This window comes from Bubalus kerabau, chromosome 10 (assembly GCF_029407905.1).
Source record: "Bubalus kerabau isolate K-KA32 ecotype Philippines breed swamp buffalo chromosome 10, PCC_UOA_SB_1v2, whole genome shotgun sequence".
NCBI classification, from domain to species: Eukaryota; Metazoa; Chordata; class Mammalia; order Artiodactyla; family Bovidae; genus Bubalus; species Bubalus kerabau.
In genome coordinates this window covers 80570321-80589585 of record NC_073633.1, presented here as the reverse complement: position 1 = coordinate 80589585, position 19265 = coordinate 80570321, and the positions used below count along the sequence as shown (strand labels likewise).

At 38.6% G+C, this 19265-nt stretch overlaps 1 long non-coding RNA gene across 1 annotated transcript; it reads left to right on the top strand.

Moving 5' to 3' along the window:
- Positions 1 to 8606: 8606 nt before the first annotated feature.
- On the top strand, positions 8607 to 11681 carry LOC129620638 (uncharacterized). The gene is made up of 4 exons (XR_008698625.1): positions 8607 to 8700; positions 9069 to 9186; positions 10190 to 10331; positions 10896 to 11681. It is a non-coding gene; the product is annotated as an uncharacterized LOC129620638 (long non-coding RNA).
- The last annotated feature ends 7584 nt before the right edge of the window (positions 11682 to 19265 follow it).

Sequence of the window (19265 nt, the reverse complement as noted above, 5' to 3'; positions counted from 1 at the left end):
TTCAGGCGCCTGGCTATGTGTGTGTGTTCATCTGTTTCTGACCTCCATGACCTTTTTGAACTATAAAAATAGTAGATTTGATCAATATAAATGTGAGGTTGGTATGTTCAGGCTTTCAACTTGAGAAAACCAGTTTGTAATTAGGGTGGGCTTCAGGGTCTATTGCTGGATATGCAAATACCCCAAAACTTGGTGGCAAAATCAAAGTTACTTTGTTCACAAATGTATGATGTGGGCAGGACTTGGCAAGAATTCTTGTCTTTGCTATTCCTGTGTCAGCTTGGGCTTATCAAGGGGGACAGGAGTCATGGCTCACTTGCATGGCTGGCCAGTCGGTGCTGGCTGTTGACTTGGGGTTCAGCCAGAGACCTCATTTCTTCTTGACACAGACCTCCTTATGGGGGTGCCTTCCTTTACTTCCTCAAAGTATGAAAACTAGGAATGAACGTTTTAATCGACAGGAGGTGGATACTGCCAATTCTTTAAAACCTGGGCCCAGAAACTGTCATAGCATGATTTCTGTCATATTTTGTTGCTCCGACAGTGACAAAGTCTGCTCAGATACAAGTGCAGGGGATGTGGGCCTCATCCATCTCTATGTGATGAGAGGAATGTCATCTGTAGCCAACCCTGGGATACTTTCTTTGTAAAGCATTTGATTTAGGAGTGGTTTACTGTCTTGGCTAATTAGATTTGGAACCATGTAGAGTTAACTAGTTAATGTTTCATGTTCAGTTAAACTGAGTTGGGAGGGGAAAAACAAATCCTTGTACATTCAGTAGTTTTGTATTTTAAAGCATGACAATTTTACATCTGAAGATCACCTTGGTAAGTTACTTACCAAGAAGAAACTTGTAACAAAAAATTTTAGGGTTCATAGAAATATGAGTTGATTTCCATGGAATGTCTAACCTTTTCTATAACATTGCTTCCTGTCTTATAATGAAGCAAAACAAATGTATAATCCAGATTTTGTTTGTTTGTTTGTTTTAGCCAAGACTAAGTATGGAAAAGTATGGAATAGTTGACCAAGACTGTGCGATTAGGGGAATTAAAATTTGCTTGTTTCTGATTATGATACATGTTCATTGTATATTCTTGAGAAGGAAGATTTTAAGAAACAAATTGAATACCTATATGCTACTCCCCATACCAAAAAGACCATTAAAAGTCATGTACATTCATTGATTGACTGGACCAACGTTAATTGATTACCTCTGTCCAGAGTTGTGCCCATCCTCCGTTCCCTTTTTCTACATCTTTATTATCTCATTTAATTTTGTTCACAGTCTGAAGTAATTATACAATTTGAGTCAAATTTTGCTGCTACCAGATGATATGGGGCCTCAGAACCAGGATGGATATCAGCCACGGCCCCCTTTGTCCTCCCTAAAGCTCTTCAGGCAAGGTGTCTTCATCCAGTGTCACCCAAGATGATGACCATGGACTTGGAAGACAGAGACCCCGGGATCATTTGGCTTCTGACATTTATCAACGGTGTGACTTTGGGAAAACTGAGCTAAGCCTCAAATTCATTTGTAAAGTGGTACTTATTTTTCAGTGTTGTTATATTCTATTAGGCAGTATATGTAAAATAGCATAAAGTGTGACACATGGTAACCTTAAAAATATTATTATGTTTGATGAATACTTTATTAAACCCAAAAGTTAAACCCACAGCAGAAGAATGGAAGTAATAAAGATTATTAAGCAGAAACAAAGTAGAGAATAGAAAAACAACAGGGAAAAATGAAACCAAAAGTTGGTACTTTGAAAAAACCAGCAAAATTAACAAACCTCTAACCAGATGGACTAAAAGAAGACTCAAATTACTAAAAATCAGAAATGAAAGTGGAGATATGTTTGCTTATTCTATAGAAATAAAACATAAGAGCACTGTGAACATGTTTGCCCAAAAAAAAAAAAAAAAAAAGTTGGGTAGTCTAGATAAAATGATTCAATCACCATGAAATAGAAAATCTGAATAGACTTATAATTAGAGGATTGCATTGGTAATCAAAAATCTCCCAACAAAAATCGTGGCCCAGGTGGCTTCACTAATGAATTCTACCAAACATTTAAAAAAGAATTAATACCAATGCCTCCCAAATGTTTTCAAGAAATCAAAGAGGAGGGAACACTTCCTAACCCATTCCTATCAGGTCAGTATAAACCTGATGCCAAAAACAGATACTATCAGAAAGTAAAACTAGACATTGATACAAAAATGTCCAGCAAGTTGCTAGCAAACAGATTCAGCAGCATATTAAAAGCATTATTCTCCATAACTAGATGGGATTTATTCCTGGAATGCAAGGATGGTTCAACATACAAAAAGGAGTCAATGTAGTGTATCACATCATCAAAATGAAGGGAAAAAACCCCAACGTAGTCATCTCAACTTAGGCAGAAGAAGCATTTCAGAAAATTCAACACCCTTTCATGATAAACACTTAACAAAATAGAAATAGAAGGAAATTATCTCAACGTTGTAAAAGCCACATGTGAAAAATCCATAACAAACATTGTATTCAATGGTGAAAGACTGAAAGCTTTCTAAGATCAGGAAGAAGGTGAGGATGTCCACTTTTTCACTACTTATATTCAACATAGTGCTGGAAGTTCTATTCAGAGCAATTAGGCAAGGAAAAGAAAAAGCATCCAAATTGGAAATGAAGAAGCTAATTTGTTTGCAGGTGGTATGATGTTACATGTAGAAAACTCTAAATAGACTCCACAAAAAGTTGTTGCAACTAATAAAGTAGCAGAATACTAAGTCAACACACCAAAATCAGTTTCATCTCTGTACAATGAACAAACTGAAAAGGAAATTGCAAAAACAATTCCATATACTATTAGCATTGAAAAGAATAAAATCCTTAGTAATTAATGGTGAAAGACTTGTACAATGAAAAATACAAAACATTGCTGAAAGAAATTAAGACATAAATGGGAACATATTCCATGTTTATTGATTGGATTACTTATTACTGGCAAAATGTCCATACTGCTGAAGTTTACAGATAGAATGTAATCATTATCAAAATCCCAATTGATAATGATTGATTGATAAAAAGATTTTTTGCAGAAATTAAAAAATCCATTCTAAAATTTATATGGAATCTCAAGGGAGCATGAATTGTCAAAACGATTTTGAAAAAGAACAAAACTGGAGGACACACTCTGATTTTAAAACTTACTATAAAGCTACATTAGTCAAAACAGTGTGGTGGTTTTGCATAAAGCTATATAGGTCAATGGGATAAAATAAAGAACCCAGAAGAAACATATATGGTCAAAAGATTTTTGACAAGGTTGCCAAGACCATTTGATGAGGAAAGGAAAGTGTTTTCAAAGAACAGTGCTGTGAAAACTGGATATCCACACTTTGAAGAATGAAGTTGGATCCTTATCTAACACTATATACAAAAATAACCTCAAAATGAATCAAGGACCTAAATGTAAGACCCAAAATAATAAAACTCTTGGAAAGAAACATAGGACAAAAGTTTCATTGTACAACATTGTACAATATTTGACATGACTTCTTGGACATAACATCAAAGGCACAGGTAACAAAAAATAGACAAATTAGACTTCATGAAATTTAAAAAATTTATGCATCCTAAGATACTATCCACAGAGTAAAAAGGCAACTCATGAATAGGAGAGAATATTTGCACATCATATATCTGTAAAAGGTTTAACATCAAGAATATATGGAGAACTTTAAAACACTCAATGACAAAAAAACAGCCCAATTCAAAAATGGGCAAGGATTTAAATAGATGTTTCTCCAAAGAAGATAATAACTGGCCAACAAGCACATAAAAAGATACTCAACATCACTGATCATTAGGAACCTGCAAATCAAAACTTTAATGAGGTATACCTCCTCATACCGATAAGGATGGCTACTATCGAAAAACCAGAAAACAAGAAGAGCTGGCAAGGATGTGGAGAAACTGGGTCATTTGTGCACTATTGATGGGAATGTAAAATGATAACAACTGCTGTGGAAACAGTTTGGAAGTTCCTCAAAATATTAAAAATATCATATGATCTGGCAATTGCCCTTCTGAGTATATACCCAAAAGAAATGAAAGCAGGGCCTCAAAAAGTTATATTTACACCCATCATTATTCACAGTAGCTGAAATGTGGAAGCAACTCAAGTGTCCACCAGCAGATGGCTGGATGAGCAAAATGTGGCATACACATGGAATATTATTCAGCCTCAAAAAGGAAGGAAATTCTGAAAGATGATACATCATAGATGAACCTTGAGAACATTATAGTAAATGAAAATAAGCTGGTCACACGAAGGCAAATAGTGTTTGATTCCACTTAAATGACGTACTTAGATGAGTCAAAACCATAAAGACAGAAAGTGTAATGGTTGTTGCCAGCAGCTGAGAGGAGGAAAGAATGGGGTTATCTTCTAATAAGTAGAGTTCCAGCATTAAAAGATGAAAAGAGTTAAGAGGATGGGTGGTGGTGATGGTTGCACACTAAAGTGTACAAATGACCTGTACATGTGAAAATGATCAAAATGGTAGATTTAATTTTATGTGTATTTTACCTCAATAATAAGAAATGCTACTAAACCGTTTTCCACCGTGGATATGACATTTCACACTCTGAACAACAAGGTATGAGAATTCCAGTTGCACCACATTTTGGCCAACATTTAGTGGGGTCACTTTAAATAGTTTTAGCCATTCTGGTGAATGCATATAAAGATATTTTATTGAGGTTCTCATTTGTATTCTCCTGATGACTAATTATATTATTATTATAATTACTAATTATATTAAACTAGTTATATATAATTAATATATATTATATATATTAATTATATATAAACTATATTAAACTAATTATAAAAACTAAAACTAAATTAGTATTATTATAATTACTAATTATATTAAACACCTTTTTCATGTGTTTTTGGCAATTTGTATATCTTCTTTTGTGAAGTGTCTGTTCAAATATTTGCCCATTTTGCTTTATTGTTGACCTTTTTATTATTGAATTGTAGGGTATTTTTATGTTTCTTGGATAATAATTCTTAGTCAGATATATGTTTTGTGAATATTTTCTCCATACCTAATGAGCAAAAGGTTTAAATTTTGATGAGATATAATTTAACTTTTTTTCTTTTATGATTATTGTTTCTTGTGTCCTATGAAATCTTTCTCTTTTCCTGCTTCCTTTCCTCCCTCCCTGCCAGTCCAAATTATACTTTTTTATATATATCCCCTTTGAAAGCTTTATAATTATTGCTTTTATGTTTAGGCTCATGATTCATCTTGGACTATTTTTTTGTGCTCATCTCTGGCTATTTTCAAAATTTTCTTTATCTTTTGTTTTCTGTTTGCTTCTGATGTGCCTCATGTTTTGCTTCATATTTATCATGCTTGGAGATCACTGAGCTGCTTAAATCTCTACATATTTGCCTATTACCAGACTTGGTAAATATTTTGATCATTATTTTTCAGATATTTTTTTCTGTCCTGTTCTCTTTCTTTCTTCTGGAACACTAATTACATGTACTTAAATCTTTGTTATAGTATCATATACCACAGGCACTGTTCATTTTTTATTAATAAATTATCTTTTTATTGAGATAGAATTCACATAAAATTAATCATTTTATTTACTTTTAAAAATTGGCCATTTAAAAATATACTAGTCACTGACATTTTGTACATTAAAGATATTGTACAGCTTTCTTTTCTGTATCATTCCAAATATTTTCAGCATCCCAAAAGAAAACCCCATAGTCTTCAGGTAACCACTTCCCATTCCTCCCTCCCAACACCTGTCAACCACAAGTTAGCCTTCAGTCTTTATGCATTTACCTAGTCTGGATATTTCACATAAATGGAATCATATAATGTGTAACCTTTTTGTCTGGCTTCTCTCACTTGGCATATTCCTTTTGAAGTTCATATTGTAATGTATCAGTACTTCTTTCCTTTTTATTGCATATTTCATTGTATGATATACCACATTTTATTTATCTGTTATTAATTTATTGATATTTAGGTTGTTTTCACCTTTTGGCTATTGTGAATAGTGCTGTCATGAGTGATCATTATGAGTTTTTGTTTAAATACATGTTTTCAGTCCTTTCAGTAAATAAGGTTGGAGTGAAATTTCTGGGTCATATGGTAATGCTATGATTAATTTTCTGAGGAACTGTCAGACTTTTTTTCTACAGCAGCTGCACTAATTTACACTCCTTGAGCAACGCATGGGGGTTCTGATTTCTTTACCTCATTGTTAAAGCTAGTTGTTTTCTGCTGGGAGCCGGCATATTGCATATTGAGTGAGGATCTGGAATAGCTCAACTGGAATTCTATCACTTCCGGGAGCCAGCGTGAGGCACTCCGCCCATGACAAAGGTCATGAGGAAGGAGGCTCGGCATACGCAAAGGCGGGATCGAGCCTCAGGAGTCCCCCTGGAAATTCTCGAGCATCTACCCCCAAAACCAGAGTCTGCCTACTTTCTGCTTTGTGCTTTCACCTACACCTCTGACTTTACGGGGGGCTGTCCCCCACTACCTCTCTCTGAAAAAAGAGTTAGCTCACAGCTCCAGTTAATAATTCCTGGATGTGACAGTGTTTCAACCTACAAACTCCTTTGGAAATCCTCTAGCCTGCCTGAATGGGTTTTTCCGGCCACATGTGATTGTTCAGAGCCTCCCAACTGTGAGAGGCAAGAGATGTTCTAAACTGCCTAAACACAGATTCCTTTGAGTAGTTAAAAGATTGATTAGAAATTGTATTGGTGAAGGGTTTTTCACTTGTTGGGCCAATGTTTGCTGCTAAGTCTCCATACTCCTTACCTACTGTGTCCTTGGCAGTGTATTGATTGATATAATGGGTGTATAGAAATGTAAAATGCCGCTTTGTCCAATGCTTTTTGGAAGGCTGGCGCCTGACTTTGGAATAATCACCTTTAGAGAAAGATAAGTTTCTTAAAATGTTAACAGGCCTCCGGGCCAGAAGATGATGTCAATCACCTGAACTTTTGCATATGATAAGTTTGCAGGAAGAAAGCCTGGCTTGCTGCATGACTCTACCCCTTCCCCCATTATCCTCTATGCATACCTTAAGGTATAAAAACTACTTTGGAAAATAAAGTGCGGGCCTTGTTCACTGAAACTTGGTCTCCCCATGTCACTCTCTCTCCCAAATTCCAGCTGAGCGTCCATCTGGAGCGCGGATGTCCTCTGCGACCATTTATTTGCCTGGGCTTCTAAGACCCACTCGAGAAGGTGTCTAAGGTGGGGCACCTTCCGCTATTCGAGAGGGCGCCTGCGGCCTCCGTGGTCAGAGCTAACCTGGTGTCACGGGTTATATTGATTTTCCGCGTAAACCAAGCCACTCAGCTTCTTTTCTCCACTGAATTTTCCTACTGAGCTATCCTTATTTCAGCCGCTTTTTTCCACTGAATTTCCTCACTGAGCTATCCTTATTCTATTACTCTTTGTATATTTAATTAAAGTGTAATTAAGCAGTTATTCCCTGACCCTCGCCTAGCCGTCTCTCCTTCGAATACCCTGGATCAGCCGGGGCTGGTCCCCGGCAGTTTTCTGTTGTTTTTATCTATAGTAATCCTAGTGGATGTTCTGTTCATTTTTTAAAAAAATCTTTTTTCAGTGCTTTTTAAATTGATAGTATATTGATCTTCCTCGAGTTCTTTTTCCTCTGTCATCTCTATTAACTGTTATGCTCATATAACAAATATTTTTATTTTAGATACTACATTTTTTAGTTTTAGAATTTTCTCATGGTTCATTTTCTTGGGTCTATTCCTTTGTTGAGATGTTTATCTTTTCATTCATTGTATGTCTTTCTTAATATCATTCTGTATAATTATCATAGCTATCATAAGATTCTTTTTCAAATTCTAGTATCTGGGACTTGTCTCTCTTAATGGTCTTTTTTCTTGAGAATTTGTCACATTTTTCTGGTCCTTTGTATATTGAGTAAATTTGAATTTTTTCTTGGATACTTTAAATTTTATGTTATGGGAACTCTGGATTGTGTAATATTTCTCTGAAGAGTATTAATTAGTTGTAACAAAAACTAATTTGGTGGGACTCTACAAAATCCATCTCTTGGTAAGTAGCTCATATCATCGTTCAGTTGTTTTATCCTTCTCTGGAGTTTGTTCCATGCGTGTGAGGGTCGGGTGGTGTCATAGATTTGGGTTAGGTTATGCACACAAAATTTTGGTTTTTCCTCCCTAGTGCTGTCCGTTCTGTGATATTACCCTCAGTTTCCAATGGCTGTGGCTGCCCTGCACTCTGTGGTTCTTTAGGGCAGAAAAACAGTTTTTCTGTTGTGTTCTACTTGTGTTCTCCTGCTTCACCTAGCATTGACCCTCACGCTAAAACTTATAAAAATGGAAGATTTACCCAGTGTCATCCTTTTTCCCCAAGTGTTGACTTTCCTATAGAATATGCCTTTTAGTGCTTTCCAATTGTTTTTCCTTTCTCCTCTGTGTGTATGTCTCTGTGTTTTTGCTACATTTCCCCATTTTTATCTGCATGAAGAGGTCTAGCAGAATTCTGATTGTATATTCTTAAAGCAGATTTTCCCTCAAGAGCTATAATTTGGAGACATGTGATTCTCTCCCTCCTCCTATCCCAACACATTCTACGTATCAGGCACGGTACTAAGCCAGGTAAGTATTTCGCACACATCAGTAATTTATATATCACTGCCATTAATTTTGCCACTTTAATATTACACTTGTAATGTGTTAGCTTATTTTTAAAAGAATCATATTTTCATTCCATTTTATTTATTTGCTTTTAAAACTTTTTATTTTGAGACAAATTTAGACTTATACAAGAGTTGAAAAATATTACCGTGAATTCCTGGATAACCTTCTTCCAGCTTCCTCTTATGTTACCATCTTCTATAAGCAAAGATTTATCCTTGGCACAAGTATCGTTATACTTGTGACAGCAGTTACAATGCTGTCAACTAAAATACAGAATGTATTCAGATTTTACCAGTTTTCCCATTAATGTCCCTTTTCTCGTCTAGCATCGAATTCAGGACTCCACGTTATAAGTAGCTGGCACGTCTCCTTAGTCTCTTCAACTTGGTGACACTTCCCCAGTCTTTCTTGATCTTTCATTCCTGATGCTTTTGAACAGCACTGGTAAGTTATGTTTTAGAATGTCCCTCAGTTTGGCGTTTCAGATGGTTCCTTATGAGGAGATTGAAGTTAGAGGCATTATTTCAGGATATTGATAGGATGCTTCAGAGATGATGCTCCTCCCTCAGTGCATGATATCAGGGAGCACATGGTGTCAGTTTATTATTAGGCTAGAGAGAATATTTACATACTCATATTAATGCAGTCCCTGATTACTGACTTAATTAAAAGAATGATATATTGGGAGGATGGGAGAGGGGAGACACGGGTTGTGCAAAATTAAGCTGAATCTTTGACAATGTTTGTAGAATTTCTAAATCAAGAAATAACGACATAAGCAATTGGACATGTGGAAGCAACTGCTGATAGCGTGCAGACATAATATAGGTAATATTAGCTAAAGGTATTCAAGAGGAGAGAGATCATGAAAAAAAGGCTTAGTTGTCTTTTATCAAAGTCTCAATGTTTGAGAAATAGGTCAAATAAATAGTGTGCGTTCTTTTTTCAAAAACTCAGTGGAGCAGACCTATAACAACCTCCAACGCAAGTTGAGACATGCCTGTTGGTATAAAAGGGGCTTTCTTCAGACCAAAGTGATTACATATTGTATGGATAGAGCACATCCCGGTCAAGAATTAGGATGTAACAGGTTGAGTTGATATCCCTCAAGATGCATAATTCTTTTTCTGAGATTCTGAGAATGGAGGGGGTCAGGAATTGACCTCTGCCACTGATTAGAAAGAAATCTGGCACAGATAACCTTCTAGTTTGCTTGAATGAGGAAATTTGAACATCAGATAGTGTTAATTAGGTGTTTACAGGCTATTTCACTGACACAAAAAGGATATTATTGTTGTTCTCCCTTGCACTTCAGCACCTGGAGTGTCTCAGACAATAGCAAATTCACATAATGAGCAATGTGAAATGGCAAGTGATTATGACTGAACAAATTGAGCTTGTGGAATCTCACAGGCACGCTCATTTCCTCCTTACAACTCTGGAATAGCCCTGTCTCTTTGGAAAGCCTGCTGCTTGTTCCAGGAGCTTCAGCAATCCAGGAAGGACCACCTGGAGAAGCCCAAGAGGGGCCAGTCAGGAGAGAGAGGAGAACTTTCATTATTTCTTCTGCAGACTCTGAAAATCCAAAGGTCAGGAGGCATCCTTGTGGGGGTGGAGTCCTGTACTCTTCTTATGGCTAATTTGATGAGGAATCATCACAGGGAGAAACCTCTGAAGATACATAATACACCGCATGAATGGTTCAGCTAAATTACAGCAGTGGGAGAGGGAAGGGAAGGGAAGTGCTGGGGAAAATCATTTTAAAAGCTCATGAATAAAAAGTATATCAATTTTGCAGGCTTTATTTTCATTATGAAATTATATGTACCCTTTCATTTTTACTGCTTCTTGAGGTATAATATGGGGTTTCCCAGGTGGTGCTAGTTTTAAAGAACCCACCTGCCAATTCAGGAGACATAAGAGGCATGGATTTGATCCTGGGTCAGGAAGATCCCCTGGAGAAGGGCATGGCAACCCACTCCGGTATTCTTGCCTGGAGAATCCCATGGACAGAGGAGACTGGTGGGCTGAAGTCCACTGGGTTGCAAAGAGTCTGACATGACTGAAGCAACTTAACACGTATGCACATCCTTGCAGAAAAGAGTACATATGCTACATGAACAACTCACTGCATTTTTTACTGTTTTCTTTAGAGAGATAAAAACAAGAAACCAAAGTGAGACATAGAAGATTGGGAGAGACTGCTTTCTGCTGTTACCATCTGGGGACAAACGGCTCGATGCTTTGATGTACACCTGATAACCATGTATGGCTGCATCTCCTTGAAATTGTCTCCACGCCGCTAAGGACCAACCAGGATCACCTCAGGCTGACCTCCTTTGAAGATACCCATAGCAATGGAAGTCCTGCCAAATTTGGCGCTGCACCCAGCAACACCTGGGAAGACAGTAAGTCTTCAGGTACAGGCTATAAAAGAAATAGGACTATGAGAGATTAAAGGAATCATTACAAAGTCTCTCCTATGGTTTCTCCATGAGCCTCATGGTTTGTTTCCATCCCATGACACATCACTGATTCAGATAAATGAAAGAAAGCCTGAAGAAAAGGCAGTGGATTGCTCTGAATATCAGATCATGTCAACATTCTTCCAAAAACCCTGTCCGTGATTACTTGATATACTAGGAATAAAGACTAGACTCCCAAGCGTGGTGTACAAGGTGCCAAGTTATCTGGCACCACCCGGCTCTCTGATCTTGCCTGCTATTCTCTTCCCTTACTCGTTGATCCGAGCTCCCTTGGTTGCCATCTTCTTCCTTGGCTCTGCCTCAGGAAGAAGGCAGAGCATTTGCTTGCATTTGCTGTTTCCTCTGCCCTCGGTACTTTGTGTTGTTGGCTGCTTCTCACTTTTTAGTTCTCTGCTTAGATGTCAGTGGATTCCCATGACTGGTCTACCTAAATAAACAAGTCCCTTTTTCTGAGTCACTCCTGTCTCATAGTCCTCTTTATTTACTGAATTTAGCTTCTCATAGCCTGAAACCACCTTTTATTTGTTAACTTTTTTTAACTTATTTTTACCTTCCCTTTCTAGAAGGTCAGTTCAATAGGGGAGACTTTATCTGCCTCACCGATGCCTATAAACTAGCCCTGAGGATAACAGTGCCTGGCAGGTATTTGGTGCTCAGTGAGTCTGTGTTGACTGAATGAGTAAATGAATAGTGAACAATATGCATAATAAACGTATCCATTACGCTAAGGTTTCTGTGAGGAATGAGCCTATGCTCTTCTTCTTTGGAAGGCCCCTGGGGTCTTGCATATATAGATCTGAGCACTGTGCTCTACATGTAGGCTTCTGCAAAGCCCAGGCTAGCTTACTGAGCTCTGTATTAGTTATTGCTGTGTGACAATTTACCATAAACTTAGAAACTTTAGAGACTTAAGTCACATGTATTAGCTCCTAGTTTTTCTGGATGAGGAGTCTGGGCATGGCTTAGCTGGGATTTTGCATCAGGCTGCCATCAGGGTGTAGGCTAGGGTTGTGGTCTGTTTGTTCTCAAGGATTGATGGGGGAAGGAACTGCTTCCAAGCTCACCTGGCTGTTGGCAGAATCCTGTGCTTTGCAATTTTAGGGCTAAAGGCCTCAGTTTCTGGCTGGCTATTGGCAGGGTGCTGTCCTCAGTTTCTAGTTGATTGTTGACCAGAGACTATCCTCAGCTCCTTGTTATGAGGGTCTCCCCAGTCTGCCTGCTCACTACAGTGAAGACAGCAAGGGAGAGAATCTGCTACAAGGTGGATGTTCTGATCTTATGTCATGTGGTCACAGAAGTGACATCTCATTTCTGTTGCCATATTCTAGCCTAAAGCAAGTCACAGGTCCAGGCTGTACTCTAGGGGAGGAGATGATGTGGAACAGGAGTGCCAGGAAGCAGGGCTCCCTGGATCATCTTAGAATCTGCTTGTCACTGTCCATAATATAGCTCCCAATGGTTTACGTCCTCTTGGTGTCTTCCCTGCCCCCCAAAATACATCCACCTCCTTCCAAGAGGAGCCACGAGTCTCATCACATTTCTCATTACAGCCTCTGTTCGGAGTCCAGCATCTTGTTATCCAAATCAGAAAGTGCACTTTGGGTAAAATTCCTCTACATTGATGGATTTTTAAAACTAGAGAGACAACTTATCCACCCCTTGTCCCTGCAACCTACAACTGTGGAATATAGGCAGAGAATGAAGGCTATAGATAGTTCTGTTCAAAAAGGGTGAAATGGGAGGTACAAAGGGGTGTTAGGAATCATTCTCATTGGCCCTGTTCTTTGAACTCTTGGTTTCATACCCTGAATGATCCTTTTTTTTTTTTTTTTTTTTTTTTTTAGTGAAAGATGGTACTCTTTGTAGCTTAATAGTCCTATTAGCCTACTTTTTGTGAGTAGGATTTTGTGAGATCAAATGCCTCTTTTCACTTAGTGGTCGTGATTTAGTCACTAAGTCATGTCCCACTCTTTGTGACCCCATGGACTGTAGCCTGCCAGCCTCCTCTTTCCATGGGGAGTCTCCAGGCAAGAATACTGGTGTGGGTTGCCATTTCCTCCTCCAGGGGATCTTCCCAATCTAGGGATCGAACCCAGGTCTTCTACGCTGCAGGCAGTCTCCTGCATTGCAGGCAGATTCTTTCCCGACTGAGCCACTAGGGATTTATCTCTACTTCCTTCAGTCCAATCTGGCAGGACTTTTGCTAAAATAACTTTTTTGAAAACGTAATGGGTCTTCCTTGGATTCCACTAGGACTGGGGTTCCTTTCATTGAATGAATCCACACTCGCAGATCTTTGTGAGGTAGCCCTTTTCTACCTGTGCCCCTGGTGCGATGGCTGAGATAGGAGGCTCCTAAGATCCCCACTGAGCCTCCTTGGTGGCTCAGCTGATAAGAATCTGCCTGCAATGTGGGAGACCTGGGTTTAATCCCTGGGTTGGATTCTTGGTTTCGTTCAATGACTATTTGGTGTGATTAAGAGAATCTGGGAGACACAGCCTTGGTGTCTTGAGAGTACATTTTGTGTGACTGAATACTATTCTGCAACTCTGATCTGTCTTGAGATTTTAACAAAAGGTGTATAGTCACGTCCTTGGCTTTTTTTTTTTTCCATGCCACATTTTCCTGGCAGTGCAAGCAAGCCATTTCTTAATGTTAGCATCTTTCAACATACAAAAAGTCTAATAATTTAAAAAAGTCATTAAGTCCTGGTTCTTGATTTAACAGTTCCACCCCCCGCCTCCAATTCACTGGTCTCCCAGTGCATTTTACTATTGTACAAATGGCAAGAAGAAGCCAGGTGGTACCTTCTTTATTTTGCTTGGAAATCTCTTTGGCTAAATAACCAAGGTCAATCCTTACATTTTTTTTTTTTTTTTTTTTCCACGTAACTGCAGGAGACAACTTTGCGAAGCTTTCTGCCACTGCAAGCATCTCCCTTTCTCCAGTTTCCGGTAACTTGCTCCTCACTTCCTTCAGAGCCTTAACAGTGTCTTCAAGTCTCTTCTACTAACAGTCTATTGGAGTCAATTTAGGTTTTCTCTCTCATGTGCCTCAAAAGTCTTCCAGGCTCCAAGACCATGCTCATATTTGTTATGGCAGGACCCTACTTCTACATACCCAAATCCATCTTAATAGAGTTTCTGTATGCCTTCCACCAAGCTAAGGGAAGTTAACAGTTGACTCACTTTGATTCCCTAAGTGCTGAGTAAAACCTCTCATACTCCCAACAGTATGTTAGGGGCACAGAAAACTATTTGATGACAGTTACCTTTTAGGACAAGTTTGTTGGTGTTGTTCTGACGCTGTTGTTCCATCATCATGGATAGGTTTCTTTTCTCTTCATATTTATATGCTTGTGGGGTTCTGTCCCTCTGCTGAGCAAATAGAGCAAATTGAAGCCAAGCCACTGGGTGAACATTTGGGCTTGGGGTTTCTGGAAAGTATTAGCAGCAAGGAGGACATAACTTGGTGTGAGTGGCCTAGAGGGGTATTAGGGATGGATCATTTGGTGTTGGGTTTGTGCTTTGTGATTGTCAACCCATTTGAAAACATGTTTTCCCCAGCCTGCTGTTGGGCCACTGCCTGTGTGTTCCCTCCAGCAGTCTGACCTTTGAGAGGATGATGATGATGATGATGGTTGTCCCCTAGGGTGGCAGCCAGGCTGTCCAAGCATCCTGACACATAATAAAGATGCTTCAGGCTAGAAGGCCTTCATGACAACCCTGTTCTGCTGCCAACGCGTCAAGCTGGCCATGGGATTCCATCTGGGGACACACCCTGAAGGTGAGCCTTGGGGTCCCAGGTTGGGGTCCTCCCAAGGCTCAAGAGTGCTGCTTGGCATTCATGTTTGGTCTCTACTAATCTGGAATGTTTCTCTATGGCAAATGCCAGGATGAAAAATCTATAGACATTTGAGTGCCCTAAGGATCATGCCTGTCTAACTTGGTATGTATCTCATGAGCTTAATTCAGTATGATTTTCTGGATGCTACAGGCACGTCCTTATATCTTAGTGTCCTAACATCTCAGTTGACCGAATGACTCATTCTTCTGCTTGGGAAATTGCTATTGCATTTGCAGCATCCATCCTTACACATGTTTCCATTTCATCTAGGTCAATACATTCCTCAGTTTCAGCTAGGCTCCTATTCTCCACTGTCAGGCAAATATATTCTTTGTCTTTTGAAAGATTCACTTTTTACCTTTTTATTAGGAAAGTGCCCTCAATCGTGAGTGGTCTTGCCTTGTAGTTATTCCTAAGAGCCTTTGTCCAAATTTCTGATCAACTTTAGTTAAAATTGTGTTTTAATTTTTTGGGTGGATAGGAGGCAGGGCTTCCAGGGACAAGATTATATGGTTAACAGTAATTTCAGCTGATGTGGGAAAGAGGCAGTCTTAGAGTCTCTTGCTGAGTAGAAATTGCCAATTCTTAAGAAAAAAAAAGACAAAGGTAATTTTTATTTTATTAGCTCCATTGGAGTAGGTTCCTATTCAGGTCAAGTTATATCACATTATTTTTGATCATCAAGCCTTCACTGTCACTAGTCCAGAGGCAAAGGATATATCCAGCCAGAACTTGTGAATGTGACCCTACATGGAATGGATCTTTGCAGAGGGAGTTAAGTTGAGGATCTTGAGTGAGATCACCCTGGATTTAGGTTGGATCCTAAAACGAATGTCAGGTGCCCTTAGAAGAGACAGACAAAGGGAGACAGAGACACAAATTGGTCTCCTTAAAAACTAGGATGAAACATTGGAAGCTAAAGGGATCAAGTTGTTGGCTATGGGATCAGAATACAAGCATGCTTATACTTTCCTCCTGATCAGGAGGTAAAAGTCTAGGTTTAAGAGGCAGCCACTATGAAGAACAGTATTAAGGTTCCTTAAAAAAGTAAAAATAGAGCTTTCATATATCCCACTCCTAGGCATATATCTGGAGAAAACCATAATTTTAAAGGATGTACAGGGAACTCTACTCAATGATCTGTGGTGACCTAATTGGAAAGGAAATCTAAAAAAGAGATGATGTCTGTATATATATAACTGATTCACCTAGCTCTACAGCAGACACTAACACAATATTGTAAAGCAACTATACTCAAATAAAAATTGGTAAAAAAAATCACACACCCAAAAGATGCTATTTTTAAATTCTGTGCACATGAATGTAAATAAGTACTAAAAGCAAAACTTAAATGCTAACTACACAGCTGAAATACAAATGAAATAAACCACACGTGAAACCCTTAAAAAAAGAAACATTCATGTATGTGTTCAGTTATTCATGAAAATGTAGTTTGTGGCAGCAGAAGATTGGAGACATTGAAGCAATAGGGGAATAAAGGATGATACTATGGCATGACATGCAGCTGGTAATAAAGGATGAGGGGGATCTCTATGAAATGATAAGGTGAGATCTCTAGGGCATACTATTGGATGGAAAAAGCAATACTGGAAAGAGTTTATACAGTAGGCTTACTTAAAAAAAAAAACAGGAGAAAATAAGATTTTGGGCGGCATTTCTCAATATTTGCCTAATGAAATACTGTAAGGATAAGTAAGACATTAGTATAAATGGTTCCCTGTAGTGGGTGAGGGCAGAATTGTGTGAGTAGTTCTGGTGGACAGGGTGGGAGTTAGACTTCTAATGTTGATTTGCTTTTAAAATAATGTAAATATGTTATTTTTTCAAGAAAAGGAAAAAATTAATAAGACTGACCCTGCCAGGCTTCTCTGTCCATGGAATCCTCCAAGCAAAAATACTGCAGTGAATAGCCAGTCCCTTCTCCAGGGGATCTTCCTGAACCAGTGATCAAACGCTGCATTACAGACAGATTCATTACCATCTGAGCCACCAGGGAAGTCCAATAAGATTGAGGTTCTCTTTTTTTCAAATATATAAAATCTATGATATATAATAATATAGTGTTGTTGTTGTTCAGTTGCTCAGTCGTGTCCAACTCCTTGCTACCTCACGGACTGCAGCATGCCAGGTTTCCCTGTCCTTCACCATCTCCCAGAGCTTGCTCAAACTTGTCCACTGAGTCAGTGATGCCATCCAACCATCTCATCCTCTGTCATCCCCTTGTCTTCCTGCCTTCAATCTTTCCCAGCATCAGGATCTTTTCTAATGAATTGGCTCTTCATATTAGGTGGCCAAAGTATTGGAGTTTCAGCTGCAGCATTAGTCCTTCCAATCAACATTCAAGGTTGATTTCCTTTAGTATTGACTGGTTTGATCTCCTTGCAGTTCAAGGGACTCTCAAGAGTCTTCTCCAACACCACAGTTCAAAAGCATCAATTCTTTGGTTCTCAGCCTTCTTTATGGTCCAACTCTCATATCCATACATGACTACTGGAAAAATCATAGCTTATACTACATGGATATTTGTTGGCAAAGTAATGTCTCTGCTTTTTAATATGCTGTCTACGTTGGTCATACCTTTTCTTCCTAGGAGCAAGCAAATTTCATGGCTGCAGTCACCATCTGCAGTGATGTTGGAGCCCAAGAAAATAAAGTCTCTCACTGTTTCCATTGTTTCTCCATCTATTTGCCATTAAGTGATTGGATTGGATGCCATGATCTTAGTCTTTTGAATGTTGAGTTTTAAGAATATATATAAAGCTATATATAGTCTATCATTTATGTATCTAGAATTTTAAAATTCAGCCTGACAATCTAGGTTTTTACTTAGAGTAAAACCTTGAGAATATGGATGTCTAGAGAGAAGAGAGAGCAGGGGGTGAGGCTGGTGAGGAAGGTGAGGGAGTTATGGGCTAGATAACACACAGCTTTTCATGTTGCAATAAAGCATTTGGATTTTATCCCCCAAACTATCCAAAGTTACTGAATGAATTTAAGAAGAGGAAGGACTGAATATAATTTCTGTATACCACTTTGGCTGCTCAATTTTCTGGCCATCTCACTGATAGAGTAAACTGAAGTTCTTTGCAACTCCCAATACCGTATCACAAATCATTATGAACTGACCATATTGCAGGGCAAAACATTTTTGAAACTTAAATAAAAGCCAACACCATTCAGTTCAGTTCAGTTCAGTCGCTCAGTCGTGTCTGACTCTGTGACCCTATGAACTGCAGCACTCCAGGACTCCCTGTCCATCACCAACACCATTAACAGATTAATAATCTAATATGTAGGCAATACATTCAATTAAAACAGCTTTGCCTGAAAGCTTTAAGAATTTGATTTTGAGATTCAGGGAGAAATCTTGGTAATTGGTGCCAGTCAATATGTTACTGCGGAGAAGGCAATGGCACCCCACTCCAGTACTCTTGCCTGGAAAATCCCATGGATGGAGGAGCCTGGTAGGCTCCATGGGGTTGCTAAGAGTCAGACACGACTGAACGGCTTCACTTGCACTTTTTCTCTTTCATGCATTGGAGAAGGAAGTGGCAACCCACTCCAGTGTTCTTGCCTGGAGAATCCCAGGGATGGTGGAGCTCGCACAGAGTTGGACACGACTGAAGCGACTTAGCAGCAGCAGCAATATGTTACTGACTTCATAAACATGAATGCAAGTTGGTGCTTACCCCATTAAAAAGATATCGAGATGTGTTTCATTAATAGTTCTACTATTAATAAGTTTAGGTGAAAAATGATAGTGATTTCTAGTAATTAACCAAAAATCAAATTTCTCTCTTTCTTTCTCCCTTATCCCCATCTTTCTAGTCCAGCTTTAGTCTATTGTTTTTGTAGGGCGGTGCTTCTCAAAGACTGTAGGGCAGTGTCTCTTGGACACTGAGACCCTTTTAGGAATCTGCAAAGTAAAAACTATTTTCAGAATAATATTCAGATGTTATTCACTCTTTTTCTCTGTGTTGACATTTCCACTGGTAGTGTAAAATCAATGGAAGATAAAAGTGCTGAATTAAGGCAGTGTACATCAAACCATAATAGTAGTAATTGAAATTTTCACTCAGTTTAAAAAAGAATGCTAGTTTCAATTAAGAATGTCATTCATAAAGCAGTAAAAATGGCAAATTTTACTAAAATTCTCATTCCTTGAACAAT